The 16,482-nt window shown below is 42.8% G+C and overlaps 1 protein-coding gene across 4 annotated transcripts in view; it reads right to left on the bottom strand.

Annotated features, from left to right (window-relative positions):
• NTNG2 (netrin G2) overlaps positions 1–16,482 on the bottom strand; it is a 119,767-nt gene that overhangs the window by 98,957 nt on the left and 4,328 nt on the right. The window contains exon 1 of one of the 4 annotated variants that reach the window (XM_073555968.1): positions 16,188–16,367. The exons of the other annotated variants lie outside the window; for them this stretch is intronic. The gene's annotated coding sequence lies outside the window, so the exon portion shown is untranslated. Of the gene's footprint in view, positions 1–16,187; positions 16,368–16,482 lie in introns of those variants that run through there. 4 annotated transcript variants of the gene reach the window in all.

Here is a 16,482-nt window from a genome sequence, read left to right as displayed (position 1 = left end):
GGCAGTATTATAGTAGTTATATTCATGTAGATAGGGGGCAGTGTTATAGTAGTTATATTCTTGTACATAGAGGCAGTATAACAGTAGTTATATTCTTGGACATAGGGAGCAGTATTATAGTAGTTATATTCTTGCACATAGGTTCAGTATTATAGTAGTTATATTCCTGTATATAGGGGGCAGCATTATAGAAGATATATTCTTGCACATAGGGACATTACTACAGGAGTTATATTCTTGTACATAGAGGCAGTATTATAGTAGTTATATTCTTGTATATAGGGGGCAGTATTATAGCAGTTATATTCTTGTCCATAGAGGCAGTATTATAGTAGTTATATTCTTGTATATAGGGGGCTGTATTACAGTAGTTATATTCTTGTACATAGGGGGCAGTGTGATGGTGTGATATGTTATGTGGGTATCATTTTGTGTTTATTTATATTTTACGGATTTCCATAGTGTTCTCTTGTTGCCCTGTATCATTCTGTGTATTCCCCATATTGTCTAGAGTCTCAATTACGTTTCAAAAGTCTGATAATTGAATTAGCTCACTTACTGTCTGCAGCCTGACTGTATCTATGCCTCTTGATGAACCCCCTGTAGTGCCTTAATCCCCAAGGCACCTTTGTCAGGTCTGGGAGGCCTGAAAACAGCCCCAACCTTTCTGACTACCCCTGGACATAAGGAGGGACTGGGGAGGACAGGAGCTGTACAAGTCAGACCCTGTGTGGTGATGATCGTGTGAAGACAGCACATCAGAGAGAAGGGGAAGCATATGGACCCATTTTATCCTCTGTCTTCTGGATTATTGGACTCTCATCTCCTTGGACATATATCCTGTTAGTGAACTGCATTCGTGTTATGGACTATTGTATCCTCAGTGTGGTGGATTGTTTATGGACCTTTTAGTTTTGCCTATAATAAAGGTCTTGGGATTGTTCACACTTCCCTCACTCTGTTTATTGTGTGGTATCGGAGAAGGACCCCGTGACAACTGGTGGCAGCAGTGGGATCAACATAGTGCAACCCAATGGAGAACCACCCACAGAGTGAGTACAGAAATTGGACTGTATCCAGTTTACAGGAGAGAGCCAGAGACCTGGGCCTGAACTACCAGGGACTGATTAAAGAAGCCTTAATTGACCTACTGGTGGGTGCTAGCCCGGCCACCTCCTCCCAGATGTCTGAAGGGCTGAAGACAGGGATCCCCACCCCAAAAAGCCAGTGGTTGGTGTGGTACGAAGAAGAGATGGCGGTTCTGGGCCCCAGCATCTCTCAGGAGTATAAGGAAAGGCTGCCCTTTCTGCCATACTCTCAGGAGTATAAGGAAAGGCTGCCAGCGGAGACAAGAAGCAATGGAGCTTGAAAGAGGGAGTAATGCAATGTGGAGTGTAAACCCAACGATCCGGGAGCCTGTACGGATCACCCGGACAGAGTTTAAGCCATTTGATAAGGCTTCTGGAGATGTGGAGGGGTTCTTCAAGGACTTTGAGCAGCAGTGTGCTGTGATGGAGGTGCCCCACTCTGGGTGGATGCGTTTGTTAGTGGGACTCCTGAACGGGAGCATTGACTCACAGCGGAATCGGGATTATAACACTGTAAAGCGGACTATCCTGGATTACTATGCTATCACCCCAGACTCATATGTGGCCAAGTTCTGAGACCTACCATGCACCACAGGGGGATCGTTTAGGATGTATGCACATAAAACTTTTTTGGCTCATCTTTCATCGTTTTTAAGAAATCTCAAGATGGAAGAGGCCAGGAGCCATTTGGTGAGCTGCATTTCTTGCTACATGTTCACTGATTTACCAGTGGAAAAGCCAAACTTCACATGCCACAAATGCAAGCTTGTGACCCTGTTGGAGGAAAAGTTGCAATATCTCGAAGAGAGGTTAGCTACGTTGAAGATCATTAAGGAAGGTGAAGAGTTCTTGGACAGAGCAGAATTATCTCTTCATGTTACAGAAAGAGAAGAAATTCGAAGTGCACCTGAAGAAACAGAGGAATGGAGACATGTGACCCAGAGAAGCAGGAGGATCAGGAGGCAGTCAGCACCCATACTGCTCAGAAACCAGTACCAGGCTCTCACGCAGGAAAACGATGAAGAAATACATCAGGATAAGACTTTGCCAACAAACAGCAACCTTGTACGCCTTCAGAGTCCTCCTGGATGGAGAAAGAAAAATGTTGTGAAGAAGAAACGGAGAGTGGTGGTCATGGGGGATTCCCTGTTGAGAGGAACAGAGGCTGCTATCTGCAGACCGGATATAACTTCAAGAGAAATGTGTTGTCTTCCAGGTGCAAAAATTAAAGATGTTTCTGACAGGATATCAGGACTCTTCAGACCTACAGATGACTACCCATTCCTGCTACTACATGTGGGGACAAATGACACCGCAAGAAACGACCTGGAAACCATCTGCAGAGACTTTGAAGACTTAGGCAAGAAAGTGAAAGAACTGGGAGCGCAGGTGGTCTTCTCTTCCATCCTCCCAGTGGATGGCCATGGAACAAGGAGGTGGAATAAGATTCTGCAGGTGAACAACTGGCTACGTCGATGGTGCCATCAGCAACGATTTGGATTTCTGGATCACGGAGTGAGCTACTTATATGATGGACTACTTGCTAGAGATGGGGTGCACCTTACGAAGACTGGAAAGCAGGTATTTGGAAGTCGCCTTGCTACACTTGTAAGGAGAGCTTTAAACTAGAACAACATGGGAAGGGAAGCAAAAGACCAGAAAAAGCCATACACCTGACAAATGCTATTGAGAACTCTGCTATTAGAAGTGGAAAGGAAGAACAAAGACGAAAGAATCTAATTAATAAAAATATTGGAGAAAGAGAAACCAATCACAAACTAAAATGTTTCTATACTAATGCACAAAACATGGGCAACAAACAAGGAGAATTGGAACTACTAACACAGGAAAAGAAATATGATGTCATTGGAATCACTGAAACTTGGTGGGACAATACACATGAATGGAATACAAGACTAGAAGGATACAACTTATTTGCAAGAAACAGACTTGATAAACGAGGAGGGGGTGTCGCATTGTATGTTATAAACGCATATATCTGCACAGAGATTGAAGCTTCAGAGACTGGGAGTTCTGTGGAAACTGTTTGGGTAAGAATACAAGGACAGAACAATGGAAAGGACACCATTGTAGGCATTTACTACAGGCCGCCTGTGCAAGCTGAAGATATGGATGAACTCTTTATGCATCAAATGGCCAAGTTCTCCAAAAAATATGACATAGTTGTCATGGGAGATTTCAACTATCCAGACATTTGTTCGGAATCTCTCTCAGGCAAAACTAACAGGTCAAGGAAATTCTTATCCTCTCTTGCTGACAACTTTATCTTCCAAAAGGTAAGGGAGAAAACAAGGGGAACTGCTACCTTGGATCTAATCCTTATAAACAGGGAGGAAATGGTTGAGGAGGTAAAAGTGGCTGGGACCCTAGGAGGTAGCGACCATGCTATTTTAGAATTTTGGATAACTAGAGGCGGAAGACCTGTGAAGACTCAGACGTCAAGATTAGATTTCAGAAAGGCAGATTTTAAGGGATTCAGAAAGAGAATTGGAGGGATCCAATGGCTGGATATCCTTAAAGACAAAAATGTCCAGGAAGGATGGGAAATCTTGAAAAATGAAATTCTCAAAGCACAGTTGTTAACAATTCCGAAAAGAGGGAAGAATAGGAAGCATTTAAGGAAACCAGGATGGATGAACACAGAACTTAAGCACATGCTAAAAAGGAAGAAAAAAATGTTTATAAAATGGAAAGAGGGAGGCATATCTAAAGAAGAATATAATGCTGTCTGCAGAACCTGCAGGGCACAAATCAGATTAGCTAAAGCTGAAAATGAATTGAGGCTTGCAAGAGATGTCAAAAGCAATAATAAAGGATTTTGGGGATATGTCAAAAGTAAAAGAAAAGTCAAAGATGCTATAGGATTTTTACAGGATGAAAATGATGAAATGGTAAGTCAGGATGTTGAGAAGGCTGAACTTTTAAATTCCTATTTTGCATCTGTTTTCTCTCAGAAAGGAAATGTAACATCAACTGTTATTCACTGTCCTATTAAGGGAATAGAAGAATCCAGGATATCTATAAACAGAAAGATAGTGAGGAAACACTTAGCTAACCTAAATGAATTCAAGTCTCCAGGTCCAGATGAATTACACCCAAGAGTACTGAAGGAGATAGCAGAAGAAATTTTTGAACCCCCTCTCCATAATCTTTGAAAATTCTTGGAGAACAGGAGAAGTGCCAGAAGACTGGAGAAGAGCAAATGTTGTTCCTATCTTCAAAAAGGGGAAGAAGGTGGACCCAGGCAACTATAGGCTGGTGAGTCTGACTTCTATACCAGGAAAGATCTTTGAACAAATTATTAAACAACATGTATGTCAATACCTGGATAAGAATGAAGTGATTAAACAGAGTCAGCATGGGTTTGTAACTAATAAGTCATGTCAGACTAATTTAATTTCCTTCTATGACGGTATTACTGATTGGGTGGATCAAGGAAATGCTGTAGATATAGTATATCTTGACTTCAGCAAAGCATTTGACAAAGTCTCTCATACAATCCTTATTGAAAAAATGACTAAGTATGGAATGGACAAGGCAACTGTTAGGTGGATTCATAACTGGCTTAGTGATCGGACCCAAAGAGTGGTCGTAAATGGCTGCACATCCAGTTGGAAGAATGTCTCAAGTGGGGTACCACAGGGCTCTGTCCTGGGCCCTGTATTGTTCAACATATTTATCAACGATTTAGATGAAGGAATTGAGGGTAAACTGATTAAATTTGCTGATGACACAAAGCTAGGAGGGATAGCTAATACTAGAGAAGAGAGAGAGAGGATTCAAAAAGATTTAAATAAACTGGAGAAGTGGGCAGCAACTAACAGAATGGTTTTTAACAGGAAGAAATGCAAAGTACTACATCTGGGCAATAAAATTGAAAAAAGCATATATAGAATGGGAGGAATAGGGCTAATTGACAGCACATGTGAAAAAGACTTGGGTATACTAATAGATCACAGACTGAATATGAGTCAACAGTGTGATGCAGCAGCAAAAAAGGCAAATGCAATTCTAGGATGTATTAACAGAAGCATACAGTCTAGATCACGTGAAGTCATTATTTCCCTCTACTCCTCTTTGGTCAGACCTCATCTGGAATATTGTGTCCAGTTTTGGGCACCACATTTTAAAAAAGACATCAACAAACTGGAGCAAGTTCAGAAAAGAGCGACCAGAATGGTGACCGGTCTGCAAACCCTGTCTTATGAGGAAAGGTTGCAGGATTTGGGAATGTTTAGTTTGCAAACGAGAAGACTGAGAGGAGACTTAATAGCTGTCTACAAATATCTAAAGGGCTGTCACATTGTAGAAGGATCAACTTTATTCTCATTTGCACAAGGAAAGACTAGAAGCAATGGGATGAAACTGAATGGGAGGAGACACAGATTAGATATTAGAAAAAACTTTTTGACAGTTAGAGTGATCAATGAGTGGAACAGGCTGCCACGAGAAGTGGTGTGTTCTCCTTCAATGGAAGTCTTCAAACAGAGGCTGGACAGTCATCTGACTGGGATGATTTAGCGAATCCTGCTTTGAGCAGGGGGTTGGACCAGATGGCCCAGGAGGTCCCTTCCAACTCTATGATTCTATGATTCTATAAGATGTCCCAGGCATGTCGGAGATGGCTGGAAGCAGAAAACGCCTTTACTGTGGAAGATGTTATACAGGCGTTCCTTATAGAACATTTTCTTGCCAAGTGCCCCGCAGAGGTACAGGAATGGGTCCGGGAGCACACGCCGTGTACCGTGGATAGAGCTGCAGCCCTGGCCGATGAAGCCCTTACTATCCGACCGCAATGGAGGAGGCTTCTGGACAATGAACCACGGCCTGCTCCCGCGCCCCCTCCCCCTCCGATTATATCTGTCCTTCCACCTAGTCGCAAGCCAATGACAATCACGCCTCACCATCCTGGGCACCAAAACACTTCCAACCACGACCTGAGGGTATCACAGAGAGGAGATGTTATGGGTGTGGGCAACATGGACATTTGAGGTTTGGCTGTCCCTCAAGGATTCGGAGGGAGCACCACACAGCCCCACCTCGTCCAGTGCATCTTGTGCACTCCATCCCGCCTGAGGAAGAGCTACCACCACCCCCACCAGAGTGGACCACCGACCATGGCACCATAGATACCCCTCCTGGATTGTGCGGACTCTGGCCTTTGTCCTTTAGCTACCCAGTGCAACGGCAACGCCACCTGCAGGATGTCTTAATTGAAGGATATAAACTGTCAGGATTTATAGACACGGGGGCATTCCTGACTATCGCTGACCCTCGTGTGGTTCGACCCGAGGCAATTCATCAGGGTCCGGGAATTCGCATTGTCCTGGCGGGGGGTGCCCGCAAATATTTCCAGCAAGCTTCTGTGAGTTTGGATTATGGTTATGGAGAAAAACTGTGTTGGATTGGAGTTATGGGAGGTCTCCCTGCAGATATCCTCCTTGGGAACGACATTGGGGAGTTACAGTGTCAATTTGTGGGAGCAGTCACCCGACTACAGGCCCTTCAAGCACTACGTCATCTGGACCTCACCTGGGAGCAACCACCACGAACCGCATCAGAGTTGGTAAGCAATACGTTCGCTGCTACTACATTGGGAGAGTTTTGGGACAGAGAGGAGTTTAGGACAGAAATAGAGGGTGACACTACCTTAGCAGCCCTTAGGCGAAAGGTAGAAACTGGGCACATGGGAGATAATGGGTATGGCTTCACTCGAGAAAATGGACTGTATTATCGTGTAACAAAGGTCAGTGAAAAGGGCAACCCTGGTGCAAAGACCAGGCAACTCACTGTCCCTCAGAAGTACAGGGCACAGCTAGTCCAACTGGCCCATGACATCCCCTTGGCTGGACATAAAGGGAGGAAAAGGACTGAAAAGAAACTCACCCAAAGTTTTTACTGGCCTGGCATCTCGCAGTCAGTAGCCCATTATTGTCGCACCTGCGATGTGTGCCAGCGAATGCGGTATCCAGGAGCTCGACATAAGCTACCCCTGCAATCCCTGCCCATAACTGAAGAACCATTTCAACGTGTAGCTGTCGACATCATAGGTCCTCTAGCCCACCCCAGCCGGTCAAGGAAAAATTATATCCTGACAGTGGTGGACTATGCCACTCGGTATCCTGAAGCTGTTGCCCTGCCAAGTATTACAGCAGTAAAGGTAGCCGAGGCCCTTGTTACCATCTTTACCTGGGTAGGGTTCCCTAGTGAAATATTATCGGATCAAGGCCTCAGTTCATGTCAGATCTGGTCCAGTCTCTATGGCATACCTGTGGTGTTCGAGCCATTCGCACCACCCCATACCACCCGCAGACCAACGGACTATGTGAACGCTTTAATGGAACCCTAAAAAATATGCTGAGGGCTTTTGCTGACGTTAAAAAAGACTGGGAAAAATACCTGCCACATCTCTTCGCCTATCGAGAGGTTCCCCAAGAGTCCACAGGGTTCTCTCCCTTCGAACTACTGTTTAGCCGGAAGGTCCGTGGGCCTCTCACTCTTCGGAAAGAACATTTGGAGGGAGACATCTCAGATACCGGAATGCCCATCGTTCCCTAAGTTCTAGAGTTCAGAGACCGTCTCGCCCAGCTAGCTACCTTGGCTAAAGAACATCAGTGAATGGCCCAGTCCAGACAAAAAACCTGGTATGACCGTAATGCCAGGACCCGGGAATTTATGGAAGGACAACAAGTGCTCATGATTACTGCTTCCCCTGCCAACAAGCTTCAAGCAGTGTGGGAAGGCCCTTATCAGGTTGTCAAGAAAATTAATGACACTAGCTACATTATTGCCCTGGACTCTAGTGGTTGATGACAGAAAATCATCCACATTAACATGCTGAAAGAATACCACGACCGATCTCTGCCTGTTCTAGCCGTCTGCCACCCCCCTAGTGATACCGACGACGACGAGTGTCTCCCCGATCTTCTCCAGGCCGCCCAAGCAAGAGGATCACTGGAACAAGTGCCCCTGGGCTCCCATTTATCGGATATATAAAAGGACGATATTTTCGCCATCCTAAGGCCAAGGACTGCTGCTTTCTCCTCAAAGCCGGGGAAGACTACTCTCACCAGCCACCATGTGGAAACCCCCGGACAACGCCCCAGCCAGCAGGCTGCCTACCGGGTTCCAGAGGCTGTTAAAGGACGAACTGGAGGAGATGAAACGACTGGGAGTTGTTCGGTCATCTTACAGTTCTTGGGCCTCTCCTGTCGTCCTGGTCCCCAAGAAGGATGGTACAACACGATTCTGTGTTGATTACAGACGATTAAATGATGCCACCAAGAGTGATGCTTACCCCATGCCCAGGATTGATGATCTATTGGATCGTCTGGCCAGTGCCCAATTTGTGACCATGTTAGACTTGAGCAAGGTGTACTGGCAGATACGCCTAACGGAGGACGCTCGGCATTCATTACTCCATTTGGGCTTTTTGAGTTCCTGGGAATGCCCTTTGGGATGAAAACTGCCCCCGCTACTTTCCAGAGAATGGTAGATCGACTGTAAGAACAATGTCAGGACTTTGCCTGTGCTTACTTGGATGACATTGCCATTTTTAGCACAACCTGGGAGGAACATCTCAAACACTTGGGCATAGTGCTAGACTGTATCCTTACTGCAGGACTGACCATTCCCCTGATAAGTGCCAAATAGGGATGGCTGAGATGCAGTACCTCAGGCATAGAGTAGGGGGTGGGACCCTAAGGCCTGAGCCTGCCAAGATAGAAGCCATTAGCAACTGGTGTAGACCACGTACTAAAAAGCAGGTACTTGCATTTTTAGGAACTGCTGGTCACTATCAAAAATTCGTTCCTAACTTCAGCACCTTGGCCAAGCGCCTAACGGACCTGACCCACAAGAACATGCCTAGGTATGTGACGTGGACGACTGCATGCGAGGATGCCTTTTCAGCGTTACAGACCGCCCTCATCACTGCTCCTGTCTTGGCTGCCCCTGATTATAAGCGCAGGTTCCTCATGCAGACAGATGCATCCACCTTTGGGATTGGGGCAGTACTTAGCCCAGTGAACGCTGCCGGAGAAGAACATCCTGTTGCTTTTGCCAGTCGGAAACTACTGGATCGGGAAGTTGCCTATGCCACTATTGAAAAGGAGTGCCTTGCCATTGTATGGGAGCTAAAAAAAATTGCAGCTATACTTGTATTGCAGAGACTTTACAATTGTTACAGACCACAACCCCCTCACATGGCTGAACCGCGTATCGGGGGACAATGGGAGATTGCTGCGGTGGAGCTTGTACTTACAACCCTACAGCTTCTCCATCCAATACAAGCGGGGAAGCCAACACCAGAACACCGATGGACTGTCTGGACAAGAAGAACCCTAGGCTCCCCAGGCCGACCTACCCCTGCCACTGTACAAACGATTGAGCAATGTGGACTAAAGTGAGCAGGCCAGAGGTCTGTGTAGACCTCATGGCGTGCTCACTTATTATGAGGGAGGAGAGGTTGTGATGGTGTGATCTGTTATGTGGGTATCATTTTGTGTCTATTTATATTTCACAGATTTCCATAGTGTTCTCTTGTTGCCCTGTATCATTCCGTGTATTCCCCATATTGTCTAGAGTCTCAATTACCCTCTAAAAGTCTGATAATTAAATTAGCTCACTTACTGTCTGCACTGCAGCCTGACTGTATCTATGCCTCTTAATGCACCTCCTGTAGTGCCTTAATCCCCAAGGCACCTTTGTCAGGTCTTGGAGGCCTGAAAACCGCCCCAACCTGTCTGACTATCCCTGGACTTAAGGAGGGGGCTGGGGAAGACAGGAGCTGTACACATCAGACCTTGTGTGGTGATGATTGTGTGAAGACAGCACGTCAGAGAGAAGGGGAAGCATATGGACCCATTTTATCTTCTGTCTGCTGGATTATTGGACTCTCATCTCCTTGGACATTCATCCTGTTACTGAACTGCATTCGTGTTCTGGACTATTGTATCCTCAGTGTGGTGGATTAATAATAATAATAATCTTTATTTTTATATAGCACTAACATATTCCGCAGTGCTTTACAGTTTGCACACATTATGATCATCACTGTCCCCGATGGGGCTCACAATCTAAATTGCCTATCAGTATGTCTTTGGAATGTGGGAGGAAACCGGAGTACCCAGAGGAAACCCACGCAACCACGGGGAGAACATACAAACTGGATTGTTTATGGACCTTTTAGTTTTGCCTATAATAAAGGTCTTGGGATTGTTTGTACTTCCCTCGCTCTGTTGATTGTGTGGTATCGGAGAAGGACCCCGTGAGAGATAGTATTATAGTAGTTATATTCTTGTACATAGGAGCAGTATTATAGTAGTTGTATTCTTGTACATAGGGGCAGTATTATAGTAGTTATATTCTTGTACATAGGGGGTAGTATTATAGTAGTTATATTCTTGTACATAGGAGCAGTATTATAGTAGTTATATTCTTATACATAGGAGCAGTATTATAGTAGTTATATTCTTGTACATAGTGGGCAGTATTATAGTAGTTATATTCTTGTACATAGGAGCAGTATTATAGTAGTTATACTCTTATACATAGGAGCAGTATTATAGTAGTTATATTCTTGTATATAGTGGGCAGTATTATAGTAGTTATATTCTTGTACATAGGGGGTAGTATTATAGTAGTTATATTCCTGTACATAGGGGGCAGTATTATAGTAGTTATATTCTTGTACATAGTGAGCAGTATTATAGTAGTTATATTCTTGTACATAGTGGGCAGTATTATAGTAGTTATATTCTTGTACATAGGGGCAGTATTATAGTAGTTATATTCTTGTACATAGGGGGTAGTATTTTAGTAGCTATATTCTTGTACATAGGGGGCAGTATTATAGTAGTTATATTCTTGTACATAGGGGGTAGTATTATAGTAGTTATATTCTTGTACATAGGAGCAGTATTATAGTAGTTATATTCTTGTACATAGTGGGCAGTATTATAGTAGTTATATTCTTGTACATAGGAGCAGTATTATAGTAGTTATACTCTTATACATAGGAGCAGTATTATAGTAGTTATATTCTTGTACATAGTGGGCAGTATTATAGTAGTTATATTCTTGTACATAGGGGGTAGTATTATAGTAGTTATATTCCTGTACATAGGGGGCAGTATTATAGTAGTTACATTCTTGTACATAGTGAGCAGTATTATAGTAGTTATATTCTTGTACATAGTGAGCAGTATTATAGTAGTTATATTCTTGTACATAGTGGGCAGTATTATAGTAGTTATATTCTTGTACATAGGGGGTAGTATTTTAGTAGCTATATTCTTGTACATAGGGGGCAGTATTATAGTAGTTATATTCTTGTACATAGGGGGTAGTATTATAGTAGTTATATTCTTGTACATAGGAGCAGTATTATAGTAGTTATATTCTTGTACATAGGGGGCAGTATTATAGTAGTTATATTCTTGTACATAGGGGGTAGTATTATAGTAGTTATATTCTTGTACATAGTGGGCAGTATTATAGGTAGTTATATTCTTGTACATAGGGAGCAGTATTATAGTAGTTATATTCTTTTACATAGGGTGCAGTTTTATAGTAGCTATAGTCTTGTACATAGTGGGCAGTATTATAGTGGTTATATTCTTGTACATAGGGGTAGTATTATAGCAGCTATATTCTTGTACATAGGAGGCAGTATTATAGTAGTTATATTCTTGTACATAGTGGGCAGTATTATAGTAGTTATATTCTTGTACATAGGGGCAGTATTATAGTAGCTATATTCTTTTACATAGGAGGCAGTATTATAGTAGTTATATTCTTGTACATAGGAGCAGTATTACAGTAGTTTGTCTTGTACATAGGGGCAGTATTATAGTAGTTATATTCTTGTACATAGGAGGTAGTATTATAGTAGTTTTATACTTGTACATAGGGGGCAGTATTATAGTAGTTATATTCTTGTACATAGGAGGTAGTATTATAGTAGTTTTATACTTTTACATAGGGGGCAGTGTTATAGTAGTTATATTCTTGTACATAGGGTCAGTGTTACAGTAATATATTTTTGGATGTAACAAAAGTAGTATTTTATAATATACAGTACATGTTGTGCAGTATTATAGTAGTTCTAGTCTTCTCCATGAGTACGTGTTATGATAGAAATCATGAATAAAAGATAACAGGTTTATGTAGGATGTCAGGGTTTACTTTTGAGAACCTGAGTGCAGTCAGTGATCAAAGGTCCGATAAGCCCAGAGTCTGGAGCGTTAGAAGAGCTGCGGCCGACTTCAGTCACAAGTAGGGATGTAAATGTCTCTGGCAGAGATATGTGATATAAAATAGTTGTCATGGGGAACAGGGGGTTTTCTGTCTCTCCTATCATTCAATGTATTAAAAGAAACTACATTTTCACCCTAGGGTGATAACAGAGTACAATAGATTTTATTCGCCGACTCAGTAGATGGGGAGGGGACAGATTATGGGTTTTGTGTCATTTTAGAGCTATTGTTAGATAGGGATGCTATATTACACTGTAAGTTACATGGAGAACAATCTTGTTTCCCAATTTCCATGCACAGAATACAGAAAAATCCAGGATTTAAAGGGGCAGGCAACCATCAAGGCAGCTGTGGTTTTCAGCCTCTGGAAATGTAGCAAAGCTGGAGTCATGCAGTATAACATTGTGAAAAAAATTAACTGAGCAGCCATCCTCAATTCATTAGCCGCTAGATTGATCAGATACATGCTGTTTTACATAGGAATGCAGTAAAGCCTACCATAATCTGAAAACCGAGTGAATAATTACAATTTGCAAGCAATACAGCCCTAACAAGTGTGTAGGATGGATTCCACTCTGCCACATCTGCACATTTTCTGAAATAAACACATTACTGAGAGATGATAATCTGGAAACTTTGTGCCCCCCTCCCAGCTGGGCTCTTTATAGTGGCTCAGTGAGCAGATGCACCGGCCACCATGCTCCTTAATGAGGGGATTTGATGTAATGAGCCTGTAGGTATCTGTAAGGTAACAGAACGGGTGATGTATTATTTATCTGCAGTCAAGGTGCTGAAATCATCCGCTAATGGTCCCAGTACATCTGCGTCCCATTCATTAAATACGCACGCGTATGACATGTATATTTGTGTGTATGGTAATGTAGCAGAGCACAATCTGTAATTTAAAGGATTTCCATATATTGGCGACCAAAGTGAAGCCAATATCACCGATATATCACTGCTGCTACGCTCACTATACAGACAGAAAGGCCTGTGTGCGAGACATCCAAGAGGCCGACTACATCCACAGGGGCCCAGGCAACCATAGGCTAGAACTAGCCCCGATAGCTGGCTACAGATAAAACAACTGGGCTCAGTGCAGTCCTATGTAAAACAGATAATGTGGTGGTAAGATCTCATATCTATCCTTCTAATATCTCTTTATCTCATATCTATCCATCTAAAATCTCTCCTATTTAACATCTATGTATCTATCAAGAGAAATAATAATAATAAATTTTATTTCTATAGCGCTGACATATTCCGCAGCACTTTACATTTCAGAGGGGACATGTACAGACAATATACATTACAGCATAACAATAATCACATAGATCATAACAGATACCAAGAGGAATGAGGGCCCTGCTCGCAAGCTTACAATCTATGAGGAAAAAAGGGGAGACACGAAAGGTGGGTGGTAACAGTTGCCCTGATTGTATGGACCAGCCATAATGTTAAGTGTGTAACAGTACGGATGCAGAGGGCTAATGGATGCATAAAGCATGTGGGAACATGATGCGGGGAACCTGGGTATGGTAAAACTTTTGGCTGTGCCACACAGGGATAGATTAGATTAATGTGTTGAGGCGATAGGCCAGTCTGAATAAATGCGTTTTCAGGGCACGCTTAAAATTGTGGGGATTGGGGACTAATCATATTGACCTGGGAAGTGCATTCCAAAGAATTGGCGCAGCACGTGTATAGTCTTGAAGACGGGAGTGGGAGGTTCTGATTATTGAGGATGCTAACCTCAGGTCATCAGAAGAACGGAGGGTGCGGGTAAGGTGGTATACTGAAACAAGGGAGGAGATGTAGGGTGGTGCTGAGCCATGAAGGGCTTTGTGGGTGAGGGTAATAAGTTTGTACTGGATTCTGGAGTGGATGGGTAGCCAGTGTAATGACTGGCACAAGGTAGAGGCATCGGTGTAACGATTGGTGAGCAATATGATCCTGGCAGCTGCATTCAAGACAGATTGGAGGGGGGAGAGTTTGGCAAGCGGGAGACCGATTAGAGGAGAGTTACAATAGTCCAGACAAGAATGAATAAGAGAAACAGTAAGAGTTTTTGCAGAGTCAAAAGTAAGAAAAGGTCGAATTCTAGAAATGTTTTTGAGGTGCAGATGACAAGAGCGAGCCAGTGATCGGATGTGGGGGGCAAAGGAAAGCTCGGAGTCAAGTATGACCCCAAGACAGCGGGCATGTCAGGTATAGGTACATTAGTAGAGGGAGGAAACACAAGGAGTTCAGTCTTTGACAGGTTCAGTTTCAGATATAGTGAAGACATGATGTTAGACACAGCGTTTAGACAATCGCCGGTGTTTTCTAGAAAGGCAGGCGCGATATCAGGAGAAGAAGAAATAGGTAAAAGTAGCTCCCTGGTATAACGGGTGTAAACCCTGGGTGATGACATAACAGAGAAGATAAAGTAGGCAGCGTGCCAAGCGTGTAGAGCAGAGGAGTACGTCACTGACCTATATCTTGGGTAAGAAGGTTTCGGTTCCCAAAAATACAATCAGATTTTCTGAAGCATGGGAAAATTCATTATGTGCAAAGTGCACACATCATCCATCCATTCATTAACATCGTTATATACAACAGATTGCTCCAAAGTGTCAGCGCTGAATGAGAAATACCCAGAATACGTTCTACCACATAATGTGGAGAGACCCGGGGTAATCGCAGGTGGGTAACGCTGCACACGGCAGCGCGACAGTCTGCACAAACTTTTATGTAGTATATTTGTAGTGTTCCGATATCTATCTATCTAATAACTATTATCTCTCTCTGTATTATTTATCTATTTAATATCTATTATCTTTCTCTATCTGTGTATTATTTACCTATCTATCTAATATCTATCTCTATTATCTATCTATCTAATATCTCTATTATCTATCTATCTAATATCTCTATTATCTATCTAATATCTCTATATTATCTATCTATCTAATATCTATCTAATATCGCTATTATCTATCTATCTATCTAATATCTCTCTCTATTATCTATCTAATATCTCTCTCTATTATCTATCTATCTATCTATCCCATATCTATCTATCTCATATCTATCTGTCTAATATCTCTCTCTATTATCTAGCTATCTAATCTTTCTCTATATTATCTGTTGATTATCTATCTATCAGACACAGACAGAAGAGGCCCCTGAACTCATCATATTGCCCCCCACGTATATGTCTGTGACAAATGCCACTTGCTGCTTTGGAGGTGGATGTGGCCCCTCTGACCACTTGGGCCCCTGTGCACAGGTTGCACCAATGCTTCGTCCATCCCTGTCTCTGCCTACCTATATACCTACAAAATGACAAAACACGACCAGTACCTCTTTACAGAATGAAGCAAACGTGAATAGGTACAAGCTGCTGTGACTGCATTATATACCTACTACAGAATACCGCAGCCGCCGGACACTAAGAAATATGCAAAAATTGAATATATGTATTATTTTAAACTGCGTCTATCTCACATCCATCTGGTACAATAATCAATAATATTACAGTCTGAGGCTTTATGGACTTTTTAAAATTATGAAATATATGTTATCTTACCTTTCTATTTATCTATCTACCCCGCTATCTGTTTTTCTATCTCTCATCGATCTATCCATCCGCTCCGCTGGCACACTACCAGTTAATTTTACAGTCTGCTCCTTTGAAGACTTTTTTAATTGTGAAATATATTTCCTCTCATTACTTCCACTCTCTGGAGGAATAACGTACTTTCTCGCACTCGTTCACATTTTCACCTTCCGGCTGTAGATATTTACACCCTACAACCCCAGTCGCCCTTGTACTAACCGCACCACAGCCGCTGTGTGTGAAGGCGACCTTCCAAATCGTCCCCAAGGTCATTGGTGCATGTGTCAATATGACCCCGTAGAAGTTTCTTCCCCGGGACCTGGCGGGACTGTACAGCAGCAGACATTATTACATCCAGGCTCGGAGCTGAGGATCGATGACTCTTCCCTCCTTTTAGAAGAACTTACTCACCACTGGGGACTGATAAGCCGAGTATTGTGAACATGAAATTAGATTGTAGCTGGATACATAAACCTGAGTTTCCCTTTTCTCTCTATTTTTTTTTTTCTTTCTA

This window comes from Dendrobates tinctorius, unplaced genomic scaffold (assembly GCF_039654945.1).
Source record: "Dendrobates tinctorius isolate UK_male_01 unplaced genomic scaffold, ASM3965494v1 ptg000231l, whole genome shotgun sequence".
NCBI lineage: Eukaryota > Metazoa > Chordata > Amphibia > Anura > Dendrobatidae > Dendrobates > Dendrobates tinctorius.
The sequence above is the reverse complement of the archived record's forward strand: the minus strand, read 5'-3'. Positions and strand labels throughout refer to the sequence as shown.